The sequence below is a fragment of the Trachemys scripta genome, chromosome 6 (assembly GCF_013100865.1).
Source record: "Trachemys scripta elegans isolate TJP31775 chromosome 6, CAS_Tse_1.0, whole genome shotgun sequence".
Lineage (NCBI taxonomy): Eukaryota > Metazoa > Chordata > Testudines > Emydidae > Trachemys > Trachemys scripta.
In genome coordinates this window covers 22,166,012-22,181,468 of record NC_048303.1, presented here as the reverse complement: position 1 = coordinate 22,181,468, position 15,457 = coordinate 22,166,012, and the positions used below count along the sequence as shown (strand labels likewise).

At 43.4% G+C, this 15,457-nt stretch overlaps 1 protein-coding gene across 8 annotated transcripts in view; it reads left to right on the top strand.

Annotated features, from left to right (window-relative positions):
* PRLR (prolactin receptor) overlaps nucleotides 1-15,457 on the top strand; it is a 341,223-nt gene that overhangs the window by 89,377 nt on the left and 236,389 nt on the right. For all 8 annotated transcript variants that reach the window (XM_034774608.1, XM_034774612.1, XM_034774611.1 and 5 more), the window contains one exon: nucleotides 8,407-8,489. The gene's annotated coding sequence lies outside the window, so the exon portion shown is untranslated. The remainder of the gene's footprint in view (nucleotides 1-8,406; nucleotides 8,490-15,457) is intronic.

Below are 15,457 nucleotides of genomic sequence, written 5' to 3'. Positions count from 1 at the left end.
TACTGGACCAAAATGAGAGATCTCTACTATGCAGTGCTATTTTTGACAATTGCAGGAAATTTAAAATTGAAATTCTGGTTTCACAAATTGATTTCTAAGGCAGTTGCCATCATCATAGATAACATTTCAGATCAAAAGCTTGGGGAAACAAACCAAAGGTGAAAGTGGTTGGGGGATTTTAGGCCACTCAAGTGACTAAGGAGCAGTGTCCCCAAAAGGACATCATTGTCCCTAATCTCTTTAAAATGTAGGGATGTTAAGCTTCAAGGGGTGAGAACCTATGTAATGCTGAACCTTTTAAGTCATTTGAGTTTCGCAGCTGTTGAACTCCATAAATCTGTGGATTAAGTCCCTGAGAAAAGTCCAGTATGATCTGAATATACTTAGAAGCACAGACGCTCTGATATTCCAAATGAATGGGTCAAGGAATGTGATGTCCTTTCCTTATTTCCTTTAGCCAGTTTTATTTTCTATTTTTAATTTTTTCTTATTTTCAAATCACTCTCGTATCAGCCATGTGATTTATACAGAATTAAAAGAGGGGAGAGTAATGTAATTAATGCCAATCCACATGGGTTTATGGAAAAAAGATCCTGACAAAATAACTTGATATCTTTTTTTATGAGATTACAAGTTTGATTGGTAAAGGTAATAGTGCTGATGTAACATATGTAGACTTCTGTAAGGCTGTTATGGTACTGCATCACATTTTGATTTAAAAACAACTAGAACAATATAAAATTAACATGACACATTAAATGGACTAAAAGATGGCTCACTGATAGGTCTCAAAATGTAATTGTAAACAGAGAATCATCATGGAGTGGTTGTGTTTCCAGTGAGATTCCACAAGGATCAGTTCTTGGCCCTATTCTATTTAACTTTTTTATTGATGACCTGGAAGAATATGTAAAATCATCACTGATGGTTTTCAGATGACACACAAAATTGGGGGAGTGGCAAATAGTGAAAAGGACAGGTCACTGATTCAGAAAGCTTGCGCTACAATACAGATACAGAGCTAACAATATGCATTTTAATATGTATTTAATATGTCTATATCGAGGAACAAAGAATGTACATCATGCTTTACAGTACAGTGACTCAAAGAAATTTGGGGTTCATGGTGGAAACTCTGTTGAACATGACCTCCCATGTGATGCTGTAGCCAAAAGGCTAATGTGATCCTTGGATGCATGAACAGGTGAATTTTGAGTAGGAATTTTACCTCTGTATTTCGCCTGGTGCAAATACTGCTGGAATATTGTGTCCAGTTGTGGCATGCTCAGAAAGAGCCACAAGAATGACTGAAGAATTAGAAAACATACCTTTATAGTGCAGGACTCAAAGAGCTCACTCTATTTAGCTTAACACAGAGAATGTTAAGGGGTAACTTGCTTTACAGTTTACAAGGACCTACATGAGAAACAAATGGGCTCTTCAATCTAGCAGGGAAAGGTATGACATGATCCAATGGCTGAAAGATGAAGCTAACCAAATTCAGACTGAGAATAAGTTGTACATTTTTCACAGTGAGAGTAATTAACCATTGGAACAACTTACAAAGGGTTGTGATGGATTCTCCATCATTGCAATTTGTAAATGAAGCTTATATGTTTTTCTAAAAAATATGCTGTAGGAATAATTCTGGGAAGTTCTATGGCCTGTATTATACAGGAGGTCCAACTAGATGGGCACCGTGGTCCCTTCTGGCCTTTAAATCTATGATTTCGTCCTCTCTTGCTGGTATTAGTTCCCACCGCCTTTGGTTGTTTTAGAAGCAGTGCTACCAGCCAAGACAGCAGGATGGATTTTTCTACCCTTTTTTTTTTTTTTTTTACTTTCCTCCTCATATCCTTCTCTCTTCCTACTTTTTTGTATACATATTTTTGTATCTGTATTTATATTCTCTGTATCCTTTTTGCTCCTTTTTCCTTTTTTTTTTCTTTTTAATCCAGCAGTTTTGTCTTTTTCTTTAAGTAGTCTTGATTCAATAAGCAACTTGATTTGGATTTTATTTTGAATGTGAAGCTCACTAGTATGTATGAGATTGCTCAAGCAATCTTTGAGAGGGGAGGTTAAATGGTATTTCTTCCTTTCCCATCTTTTCCCAAATAGCTTTTATGGCTATGGTTCACAATTATAAATGTCTTTCATCAAGGACACTTAATTTAGTGAGTCAAAATCAGAGTTGAGACTAATTAGGCCTGATCTGCCTACCTATATGCCAATGTAAATCAGGATAGTCAGTGGAAGTAAAGTGCTGTAAAAACAGTGCAAGTAGAATCAGAATTGGACCCAAATGAGTCTAAATGGGCCTGATTTCCCCCCCACCCACACAGTTTTTCACCTTGTGTAAACATTTACACTCGTATAAAATGTTGCCAAATCAGAATGGTAGTATTTTGAATACAGTTTGAATAGGTGTTAATGACTATACGAGATGCAAGTCAATGAACAACCAGTGTATTGGTGTAACTTAAATGGTGAGAGGCCAGCATTTAAGAGAAGCCTGTAGCTTGAAAAGCAACTAGCAGGAGTGTACAAGAATGTGCAAGTTAATGTAGGCTTCTACCTACTTATGGTTATGTCTTCTTCTATGCCTTCTCTCATAAATTACATCAATTTAGATTTCCTTATACTCACTTCCCTGTATCATGACTAGATAGAAGTGTGGAAAAAATCAGGACGGGGTGGGGGGTAATAAGTGCCTGTATAAGACAAAGCCCTGAATATCGTGACTGTTCCTATGAAATTGGGACATCTGGTCACCTTACTTCTATGTCAGTAAGTAGTTTATTAAGGGTCTCTAAGAAAAAGGGCATCTCACAACACATCACCTGAATTTGGCACCCATTTCAGTTCTATTTGCATAGACTCATAAGCAAAACTGTGCTCCAGATTTTTTGCTTTGCAAATTAACTTTAGAGTTGTATTTTGGTTTACCTGTTTCTCATAAGGGCATTGGTAACTAAACTTTGCTTTGTGAACCAGGATTGAGCTTTGTGACCAATAGACTCCACAGGTTTGTGTGTCTTCTCTAGCCACAAGACTTGGAATTTTTGGTGACTAGAACCCTATCAATCTTTATAGGCTGTCATTTATTTATATAGGACCATAAGTGCACATATTGTGATTTTCTTAAAATTAGGTAACAATGTGGTCACTAATCTATTTTATATGGAAGGCAGATACACAGTGATGTGCAGCAGTAGAAAACACTAAAAGTACCATTAGCCAAAAGTCTCTGTTTTCTGCAAATTACACAAAACATTTCATTTTTCTGTCATGAAACACATGGATATTTAGTTTACTTTGAATTTTGAAAAGTGTATTTATATCTAAGTTTTTTATATTCTTTAGCATCCTCTTCTGTGCATATTTTATGCTTATTTGACCCTTTAATGTTGTTAATATTAATGTTTTTTTAAAAAAACCCACAGTATGGTGGTTTGAGTTTATTTTTAAAAAGGTGGAAAACAGTCTGTGCATATGTAGCTTTTTTGTATAATATAATTTGCAAATCTATCCTTGATTTACTCACTAATTTAAATATATTAGCTGTGAGACCAGAAGCTAAGCTTGCAATTACAAGGCTGTATCAAAATATTAGAGAGCCCAGCTCCTTCCTAAATTCAAATGGTTTTGCAGAAGCAGTAAGTAATCAAATGTTAAGCTTATTTTACTATAAAGCTTTCTGTGGCTTAGTTGGTAATTTAAACTATCACTCGCCCTTCTGGAAACAGCTGCCTTTGAACTATTTGTTTATGAGCCTTATTCTTTCTTAAAATCAAATCAAACTATGACTTGCAGCTGCTGCTGCTACGTATGCAAGGTTCTTAGAGTAGACTGTGTGTCCGCGTCAACTTGGCTGAGAAGTTAAAGGGTTGCTTGTCTTTCTGGCAAAGAGAACCTTGAACAACCTGACCAACTGTAGCGGAAAAGTTCTTACCCAAACTCTCTACTCCCCAGTCATTACAGTCCTCTAAACCAGGGATTCTCAATCTTTTTCTTTCTGAGGGCCCCCGACATGCTGTTAAAAACTGCATGGCCCACCTGTGCCACTGCAACTGTTTTTCTTTCAGGGCTCACTGTCGCCTGTTTGCTACCTCCTAACGCCAGCCCTGCTGAAGCCAATAGGTTTCAGCAGATCATACATGACAATTAACATGCTCTTTGTTTTTTTTGTTTTTTTAAGCAATGTGTCCAAATAGCATGAGGTGAAACAATTTTTTTTTTGGCATGATCTGTAGCTTATTTTGGCAGACCCCCTGAAACCTGGGGTGGGGAGGGGTTGAGAACCACAGCTCTAAATAAAGCAGTAACAGAACATTCTGCTTGAGGCTCAGCCTCAGGCATGCTCAGCATTATGCTTTTCTGATCCCACCTGTAACACTGACAGACCTCAGTTGTCAGTGGGCGGGATCGAACCTGGGACCTTTGGAGTTTAGTGCATGAGCCAAAAGCCAGCTGGCTATTAGCTAAGGCTGTAGAGCAGACTCATTTTTCTCCCTCTTTAAGTGGTCTCAGTGCCACTAGATGGGACAGAACACCACACCCAGAAGCCATGTGGGTTACACATCTGCTTGTAAGGCATCACTTCAGTAGCTAGGCCCATTCCCCTCCCCTGTCACTGGCCGATCAGTTTTGTCCACACCTTTTTTCCCCACCGCAGTTCTCTTTGCTCTGTTTCTAATCAGTCACATCTGCCACCCTCTTCTCTGGCAATTCAGTAACTGCTGTGCCCTCTGGCTGTTCAGCCTCATAGACTTCAAGGTCAGAAGGGAACATCATGATCATTAGTCTGACCTCCTGCACATTGCAGGCCACAGAACCTCACCCACCCCTGAAATAGACCCCTAACCTCTGGCTGAGTTACTGAAGTCCTCAAATCATGGTTTAAAGATTTCAAGTTACAGAGAATTCACCATTTACACTAGTTTAAACCTGCAAGTGACTCGTGCCCCATGCTGCAGAGGAAGCCCCCCCCCACACACACCCAAAAACACCAGTGCAGGATCTTTGCCAATCTGACTCAGCCTGCCTCCAGCCTCTGCAGTTCTGCTTGTCTAAAAGGCAAGAAACCTGACACTTGCCCAGATATAACTTTTTTCCCAGGCTTCTTGGCATTAGGACTTTTCCCATCCTGCCTTTGGCTGTAAATAGCAAGGGTGTTTATTTCAGGACTGAGATGATTTGGCACAGTAACACATGGAAGCTTGTCCAACACCTACCAGCTCAGTCCCTCGCTTTTATAAAATCTAATTTTCAAATATTTAAAGGTGGTGTTTAAAGGAACCTCATTACACAGTGAAAAATTAACTGTCAGACATCATGCCCTTTTCTCAGAAAGCAGCTTGTTGATGAAAACACTCTCCATGTAACAGTGGTGGTTTTTTTTAAGCATGTACATACTCCATATTCGCATACTAAAAGGGTACCTACGTGGCATTTGTTGGACTATGGGCAGTTACTCGAGCTGTATATCATCCTAATTTTGGTAATTAATACAGTTATATTTTTATTATTGTTTAAAGATCCCTGCATATAGATTGGATTTGAAGCTGATATAAAACTTGCTTCTAAACCTTTGGGAGGTATAGACATATCCTGCTAAGGTACAGACATATCCTGCTAAGCGTTAATTTGGTTGACACTCTGGAAAGTGACCAGTGTTTTAAGGGTTTTAAATAAATAGCATTGTTCAGCTCACAGTCCATGAAAAATGACATGCTGTCAATGAAGAGAGCACTGATAGTTCAGGTCTTATTCTGACCTCACTTACACCAGTGTAACTCCAGTGACTTTAGCAGCATTCCTCATAGTTTACATTGGTATAAGTGAGAGAAGACTCAGGTCCTGTAATCTAGGTCTCTAGAGAACCCAAAAGCTGTAGTGCTAGCACATACAGAAATACAGAGAGCCCCTAACTTTAATTACACTGCTGGAAAAACTATGGTACTGTACTCTATTTAAGACTGAACTTAGGGCTCTAGCATCCATGTTCTGTGCATAATTTGCAGTGGCAGATTACTGCATGGGTGATGGGGCCCATGTTCAGGAGCCCCCTGCAGGAGCACTAGAACTCCAGCCTTGCCCCCTGCCCCCATGAGCAACCACAGTCTGCCTCTTTGTGACAGTGCTCAGCCATGCTCTGGCACTGGCACCTCAGCCGGGCACAGGCTGCTCATGCAGGGGATGAGGACAAGCAGAATCAGGGCTGGGAGAAGCCTTTGCAAGGACTTTCCTAGCCCCTTCCCTGCTCAGGATGCTCTGTCAGGGGCTGAAGCTCCCTCCCTGTGCCCTAGCTGAGCTGGACTTTGCGGCCTTCCCATCACAGCACAGGCAAATGATGACTCACAGCACAGCTCTGCTCTAGTGAGTGATTCTCAAACCCACCTCGCGGGGCCCTGTACTCACTCCTCGTCTCAGTGGCACGAATGCCTCAAACTCCCCAGGAGCTGGGAGTCATGCTAAGGTCTTCCCAGCCATGTAGCATCACCAGCAAGAATGATTCAGCAGGCCACGGCCTGATCTCTGTGCAGTCCCCACCCCAACTGTCCTGTGACCTTCAGGTCACACCCTCAGGTGACCCATGTGCAGCCACATCCCCCCCTCCCTCATCACCTTTGGGTCCTGCCCCCAGTTGAGCCCCACACAGCCCTCACTCTTGCCTTCATTAGATTGTCCACGTATAACTAAGAGCAGTTGGCCCACCTAATCATCCTGCTGCCAATGTGTGAGCCAGACTACCCTCTGGTTTCCTCTCCCATCACTGGGCTGAATCTGTGGGGCTAACTGGAGGTTTTGTGTCCCTGAGAGCTGGCAGCTCTGACTGTTATCTCCAAAGGGGGGCATTCTGTGCAGCACAAAGGGACTGTTATGCCAGAGGTACTTCTTGCTGCTAACTGCAACTGGTAATGGAGCTGACTCTGTCCCCTCTTGTCTGTGATGCCAAGCTTTTGGGAGCAGATGGCTATAGTAGCCCCATAACCTCTCTCAGCAGCTCTACATGGAGGTTCCTTTTAGTGTGAGGAGCCCCTTGGGTTTCAGCATTTTCAGACCGAGTGTTTTTGTAGGGTTGGGAGATTGGCTCCTGCGTAGGGGAAATGTCTAGCTTGCTATCGTAAGGTTTTGTCCTGCTGTCCATCACCGCGGTATCTGAGCGCCTTCCACATAAGATCAATAGCAATAAGGAAGTTCCTAGTGACAGGCAGTTTAAGTAGAGAGTTAGGTAACGGGAAGGCCTCATGAGTGGGGACATCAAAGCAGGCATTCCATAACTGATCAGTGGACTCCCTATACTTCATGGACCCATCCTGGCCCCCTGCATAGCAGCAAAGAGAGAGGGAGTACATATCCTGAGGGATTGGCCCACGGTTTGAGGGGGGCTGAAGAGGTGTGAACTAATGATGTTGGGGGGGAAAAGGCCCTGGTGAGGAGAGTCTGTACTGAAGGGGAAAATAAAGAAAATGCTCTAAAAATAATGGGCAGCAGGTCCAGAGTCACTTGTTCCTGGGGTGGGGCCTTGAGAGAGTCCAGGGGATCTGGTTTGATAGGGAACACTAACAATGCTATGTTTTAAAAAAATACCTGATTTGGGACCCACCTGTTGTCAGGCTCGATAACTGCAAGAGTCCCTTATCACTACTCTCCTAGGATCCGTAATGTTCACTTGTTGTGTTGGCTTTTAAGAATGATTGGAGCTCTTTGGAGTAGGGACCATCCTTTATTCTGTGTTTGTGATGTCTGTGTATTCTCATGAAATGGAGCCCTGAACCACAGAGTTAACCCCCCTCCAGAGCCAGAGAAGGAGAGATGCTGAGAATGTGGATCCCTTAAGAGCTGCCCAGGGAGCCTGGGCTGCTGTGGAGAGCCCCAGATCTACAATCTGACCTGGGTGGGGGGCCCAAAAGCAGCCCCCAGCCCATGTCTCTTTCCCCCAGGGCAGGTTGAAGGTTCAGGGCTCCCCACAGTAGCCCAGGCTCTCTGGGCAGCTCTTACCACAGCCTGGCTCCAGCTTCCGGCCAGGCAAGGGGGCGGGACCTTAGGTGGGAAGGGGAGGAGCCCCATGGCTACGGGCATGGGGGTCCCAAATATTCTTTGTGTCCAGGGCCCCAATAAATCTTAATCCATCTCTGGCAATCTGCTAAATTTTGTTTCTGCTGATGGAGAAGATAATGAATGTGACATCTTGAAGAGCACCAGTAAATAGAGCTGTCTGTACCAAGTTAGTATTTGATAAGTATAGCTGTTTGTATTATAAATTCCACATCATTCTTGGTGGTTATGTAGTTTTATTGAGATGGCTGGGCAGTGTGTCTATAGACATTTCAATCTTTAATAAATTACACCTAAAATATAAGGACCAATTACTTATGACATCTGGTTACATTTTTTTTCCAGATTCCACTATGACATCAGGTGCTGCTTCCCCCACATTTGTACAGAAAGAGAAAGGAAAGCAAAAGGGAGAAGATAATGATATGGTAGGACAGTTATCTGCCATGAAAGTATTTGCCATGTGTTTGTTAAAAGAAACATTTAAAAGGAATACCACATTTTTATTTGACAAAAAGTACAATTAAAATTTGTTTAAATAAAATGTTTTAATATATTGTACTTTTATCCATGGATCTCAAAATGCTTGTTATACAATTAATTAAGCCTACATCACCCTGTAAGGTTGTGTTCTTCTACCCTTTTTACAGATAAGTTTTGGTGCTTGATATTAAGGCCATTTTGACAAAGGTCCACTAATTTTGGGTCTCTCAGTTCCTGAGTGCCTAACTTGAGACATCTAGGACCTGATTTTTAAAGTAAAGGACATATGAAAGGGAAAGATGAAAACTCTGTAAACAATATGGAGAGTTTCCTGCATTACTTTGCTGAAAGGAAAAGACAAAGAAATGAGGTGGGAAGAGGGAAAATCAGTGTATTTGTAGGAGTGAAGTTAGATGAAAACTAATCTCATACTTGAGTTCAGACTCCTAGCTGCAAATGATTATAAGTAGGGACAGTGGGTTCAGTGCAAGCCAAAGATGGCTTCAGAATTCACAGTTAGAAACATGAATCTTCACCTTTTTTGACACTCAAACTGCTATTTCATCAAATGAGGTAGAAAAGCAAAATATAAGGATGCAGAATGATTTGAAGCAAAACAATGAGCATTTTAGTGCAAATATTTGCACTCCACTTGATACCGGCTGCCAACTAGACATCGAGCCATTGATCACTATCCATTAAGCCCGATGATCTAGCCAGCTTTCTATCCACCTTATAGTTCATTCATCCAATCCATACTTTAACTTGCTGGCAAGAATACTGTGGCAGATCATATCAATAGCTTTGCTAAAGTCAAGATCTATCATGACTACCACTTTCCCCATATCCACAGAGCCAGTTATCTCATCATAGAAGGCAATCAGGTTAGTCAGGCATGACTTGACCGTGGTGAATCCATGTTGACTGTTCCAGATCACCTTCCTCTCCTCCAAGTGCTTCAAAATGGATTCCTTGAGGACCTACTCCTTTCCCCCCCATATTAGCTTCACAGGGGATCCTTCCCATTAGTTCCCTGAGGGAGTCAGAGTCTTCTTTCTGAAGTCCAGGGTCCATATTCTGCTGCTCTCCTTTCTTCCTTTTGTCAGGCTCCTGAACTTGACCATCTCATGGTCACTGCTGCCCAGGTTGCCACCCACTTCTACTTCCCCTACCAATTCTTTCCTGTTTGTGAGAAGCTGGTCAAGAGGAGCACAGTCCCTAGTTGGCCAATGCTCAAACCACTGAGCTTGAGCATTGGCCTGCTAAACCCAGGGTTGTAAGTTCAATCCTTGAGGGGGTCACTTGGGGATCTGGGGCAAAATCAGTCCCTAGTTGGTTGTTCCAGCACTTGGACCAGGAAGTTGTCCCCAACACTCTCCAAAAACGTCCTAGATTGTCTGTGCACTGCTGTATTGCTCTCTCAGCAGATGTCAGGGTTATTGAAGTCCCCCAGGAGAACCAGGGCCTGTGATCTGGAAACTTCTGTTTGTTGTCCGAAGAAAGCCACGTCTACCTCATCTTCCTGGTCTGATGGTCTATAGAAGACTCCATGATGACAACACCCTTGTTGCTCTCACCTCTAAATTTAACCCAAAGACTCTCAACAGGCTATTCTCGGGTTTCATACTGGAACTCTGAGTAATCACACTGCTCTCTTACATAAAGTGCAACTCCTCCACCTTTTCTCCCCCCGCCTGTCCTTCCTGAACAGTTTATACCCATCCATGACAGTGCTCCAGTCATGTAAGTTACCCCATCAAGTATCTGTTATTCCAATCACATCATAGTTCCTTGATTGTGCCAGGACTTCCAATTTTTCCTGCTTGTTTCCCAGGCTTCTTGCGTTTGTGTACAGGCACCTAAGCTAACTAGCCGATTGCCCTACTTTCTCAATATGAACCAGGAGACCTCCCCTGTTGCACCGTCCTCCTCCTGTTTCCTCCCGGTATCCCACTTCCCCACTTACCTCTGGGCTTAGATCACCATTCTCCAGTGAACATAGTTTAAAGCCCTCCTCACCGGGTTAGCAAGCCTGCCTGCAAAGATGTTCTTCCCTCTCTTTGTTAGGTGGATCCCATCTCTTCCTAGCAATCCTTCTTCCTGGAACAACATCCCATGGTCAAAAATCCAAGGCCATCTCTCCAACACCACCTGTGCAACCAGGCCTTTACCTCCACAATTCGATGGTCCCTACCTGGGCCTTTTCCTTGAACAGGGAGGATGGATGAGAACATGACTTGCGCCTCAAACTCCTTTATCCTTCTTCCCAGAGCCACATAGTCTGCAGTGACCTGATCAAGGTCATTCTTGGCAGTATCATTGGTGCCCATGTGGAGAAGTAGCCGTCCGAGGGCTTGATCAGTCTCGGCAGATACTCTGTCACATCCTGAATTCTAGCTCCAGGCAAGCAGCACACCTCTTGTGTCTCCCGCTCTGGATGGCAGATGGATGACTCTGTTCCCTCTTGTGAACGGTGGTCATGGAACCCCCATCTCTAAGACAATGCATCCCATGCCTTCCGGTCGATGGGGTCTCCTTCTGATCCCTTCCATCAGATAACTCTTCCAAACCATTCTCCACCACAGTACTTATGCAGAGAGCCTGAAAATGGTTTCTTATCTCTATCCGCATTGGGGGTACGTGAGTTCTCTTCTTTCTTCTTCTGGAGGTCACATGCTGCCAATTTTCTTCCCTGTTCTGCACTGCCCTCTCTGATTCTTCAGCATGCTGTGCCTGCAGTACCAAATGCTGACTTCTAGCCAGAAAGTCTTCATTTTCTCGGATGAAACACTGTACCAACGGGGACACAAGAACAAATAGATATAAACTGGCCATCAGGAAGTTTAGACTTGAAATTAGATGAAGGTTTCTAACCATCAGAAGAGTGAAGTTCTGGAATAGCCTTCCAAGGGGAGCAGTGGAGGTAAAAGACATATCTAGCTTCAAGACTAAGCTTGATAAATTTATGGAAGGGATGGTATGATTGGATAGCCTAATTTTGGCAAATAATTGATATTTGACTATTAGCGGTAAATATGCCCAATAGCCTGTGATGGGACACTAGATAGAGTGGGCTCTGAGTTACCACAGAGAATTCTTTCCTGGGTATCTGGCTGGTGAGTCTTGCCCACATGCTCAGAGTTTAGCTGATCGCCATATTTGGGATCAGGAAGGAATTTTCCTCCAGGGCAGATTGGCAGAGGCCCTGGGGATTTTTCGCTTTCCTCTGCAGCATGGGGCCTGGGTCACTTGCTGGAGGATTCTTGGCACCTTGAAGTCTTTAAACCACAAGATGAGGACTTCAGTAGCTCAGACATAGGCCAGGGGTTTGTTACAGGAGTGGGTGGGTAAGATTCTGTGGCCTGCGTTGTGCAGCAGGTCAGACTAGAAGATCATAATGGTCCCTTCTGTCCTTAAAGTCTATGGGGCTCTAGTCCTTTAACCTTCTCCTGCAATATGGAGACCAGCCTGCACTTTGTACAGACGAAGTTGCTTCTATCCTCTGGGAGAAAGACAAACATGGTACACTCTGTGCATGTCACAACAGTTGATTGCTCACTATCCATAATGTCTTCCTTTTAAGAGCCTCTTCAGATGTTGTATTTACTGCTCTCACAAGGCTGAAAGGCAAAAAAATAAAGCTCTATGGGAACTCCCCCAAGGCAAACTCCCTCTGTTTGCCTGTCTTCTGTTCCCAGCTCACTTGGTAGGTAACTGGCTGCTTTTTTATAAGGCTACTGGCTCAAAGTCTCTCCAATCAACCACTGAAATCCCACCTGGAACAAATCACTTCCAATTCACACTTTTCAAACAAACAACCACACGGTCAAACAGTCCCTGCAACTAGCTCCAGTCACAGCAGACAGACACTTGGATATTCACCCCACCAGCTCACAAGACAGCTCCATGTGATGTCATGTGATGGTGATTTTAGGAAAGCAGTCAGTCATATTTTGTATTATATTCTAAATTATTAACAGAACATGGATTACGAGGCTAAATTTCACTTATTATGAATCTGGAACAGATATACAATACGATTCCAAGATGCAAATTATGGCACATGACAGCTCTGGTGCCCTAGTAGATGACTTTACTGGCTTTGTAATAGTAGCTAAATGCAAGATTTGTGGTCCATTAAAAGAAGCATAATCTCCTATCAATGTACAGCGATTTATTCATGTGATTCCCAGTAAAGTTGCAGACCGCTAAATATACTTTCATCACATTGATAGCAGAATAGACAGCACATCCCACAGGTACTTTTTGTTTGTTTGTTCTCCATATAAATATTTCTAGGTGCATCCTAGGCAAGCGGAAACCTGCAGAGAGAATACCAGAGTGTATGCTCTTTTTTTTTTTTTTTTTTAAACAGAAGTTGCAGGCAGACTTGACTATTTTGAATATGAATCATTAAATGGAATGCCAATTAATTTATATATGCACCACCTTCATTTGTAAACACTATATCTGACTATGCGTGGAGTGCCCTCAGAGCTCCTGTTTAACTTTCCTTTTTTGTGGGCTATGGGAGACATTTTCTTACCTCTTTAAATCTAAACCAGTTTCAGACATTATCAAAATATATTTTAGATACACAACTGCAGGCAATGGATTGAAAACTTTTATAAAGTGGGTTACTGAATACAATTTTGAGACTCTTTTAAAAAAGTTAATTGGTACTGGTGTCCATAGTTTGAATCAGCCCCTTGGAGGGCAACCTGTAAGGGCTTTCTGTCAGTATGATTTAACTTGCAGACTGCTGTATCCTGAAGACACTGCTGATGACAAACATGCTGATAGGTGCTGGAACTAAGGGTGCTGCTACACCCTCTGGCTTGAAGTGGTTTACAGGGTTTACAATTTGGTTCAATGGCTGTCACACACTCCCACCTCCCAGCCCTAACCTTGCAGTGGAGAGCCCTTGGGGAGGCAGGGATTCACCCAGAAATCATTCCAGCGCCTTTTGGTAACCAACCATCAGCTTTATCAGCAAACAGCCTCGATGCCTGTCCAGAATCAGTCCCTCCGTCACTGTTCAGGATCTTTCCTTCCCGCTGGGCTCTGGCTGATCCTTTTGTGCAGTGCCATGTGTTCAGGCTGCTTCTTGGGCCCGTCCCCCATCCCCGAGCTCAGATTCTTGGCCTATTACATCCCTGCAGCAGCAGCCACTGCTGCACACACCCTCTCCCGTACCCCACTGAGCTCTTTTCCTTTTCCAGTTGCAAGACAGCTGGCAGCAGGAGGTAGGGGTGGGATTTCCTGCCTGCTTGTTAGCCAAGCAGAGCTCTGTGAGGATGGAGAGGGCAGCTTCTCTTCTTTAGTCATTCCCCCTGCCAGCCAGAGCTCCAGTGGCAGAGCCAGCCTTCATAGCACAGCTGCTCATCAACAAGTGGGGCTCCCCAAAGGGAATTGCCATGCGGAATCAGAACAGCGGTCCATCTAGCCCGATATTCTATCTCTGATGTTGCATGTTCCAGATGGAAGTACAGGATGTTCAGGAGGAAGTACAAGAAATCCCATAGTGGGCATTTGTAGAATACCCTGCCCATAGGGGTATTCTCTTCCTAAATCCTGCCAGTAATCCTTTTATGCTCAATTATCATTTCTCTTTGAACCCATCCAATTTGGCTCTGAATCTTAGATATTCTACTGGCTACCTCACACATGATTTAAACTGTTTGGGCCAAATCCTCAGCTGGTGTAAATCAGCATAGTTCTGTTTAAGTCAATGGAGATATTTTGGTTTGCAACAGCTGAGGATCTGATACAGATGCAAAAAACCTCATCTCTTGACTGCCGCCCTAGGACTTTCACAAGTCATATCTGGTCCAGCCCACACAACCAGACATACTCTTAGGGTGACCAGATGTCCCAATTTTATAGGGACAGTCCCGATTTTGGGGTCTTTTTCTTATATAGGCTACTATTACCCCCTCCCCATCCCCTGTCCCGATTTTTCACACTTGCTGTCGGGTCACCCTACATACTCTGAACCTGATCGTCAGCCTGTGTATCAAGATAGAGAACACTACAACCCAGCCACTGTCTTGAACAGACCATCACCCCATTAAGGCAGTGATCAGAAACCTTGCAGTACCCAGGCAACAAGAATAGAACAGTGATCCTGATTTGACCACACTGATCTCCTTGGTTTCCTGACGCCCTGTGGTAACTGAAGAGAGAGGGTGGAAAATTGAGTGTCAAGGGCAGAAAAGAAAGATTGACAGATAGGATGAAACAACAAATTCCTCAAAGCCTATGCTAAGGCTGTATTACAGGCCAAGAAAACTTTCCTATCAGCCTTCATTGAAGGTCTGAAATCCTACCCCAACGAGCTACCTAGGTTGGTAAATTGCTTCATCAATCCTGAGTGCCTACAACCTGTGTCAGAACCAAGCACTGTAAAGAACTATCATCTTTCTTTGCTGAAAAGATTAGGAAAATCTGAGAAGCCTCCTCAAACAGCAAGGATCTGCTCCGCCTGCTCCCACCAACCAACAGCCCACATGCATTCCCGTTGGTCAGGACACTCACTCATCAAGAAATTTTGGACACCCAACAGGAGTCCCAGCCCAGGACTTGTGAATCTGATCCATTCCTGGCCTGTGAAGAGAGTTATGAACAACTGATGCCACTCCAGACCAAAACAGCCAGCACCCTCATTCAGAGAAGGAATCCTTCCTTAAAACACACAATAGTCTGAAGAAACCCACCTTGGATACTTCAATCCTAGTCAATTAATGCCTAGTGTCAAACCTCCCAATCCTGAGCAAGTTTAGAGAGAGGCTACCAAAAGGCTAACTACAAGCGCATCTAACTGAGGCCAAGATTCTAGACCTGGCACAGTCTGGATTCAAGCCAGGACACAGATCAGAAACTGCTTTAGTGGCAATGGATGAAGGATGGACAA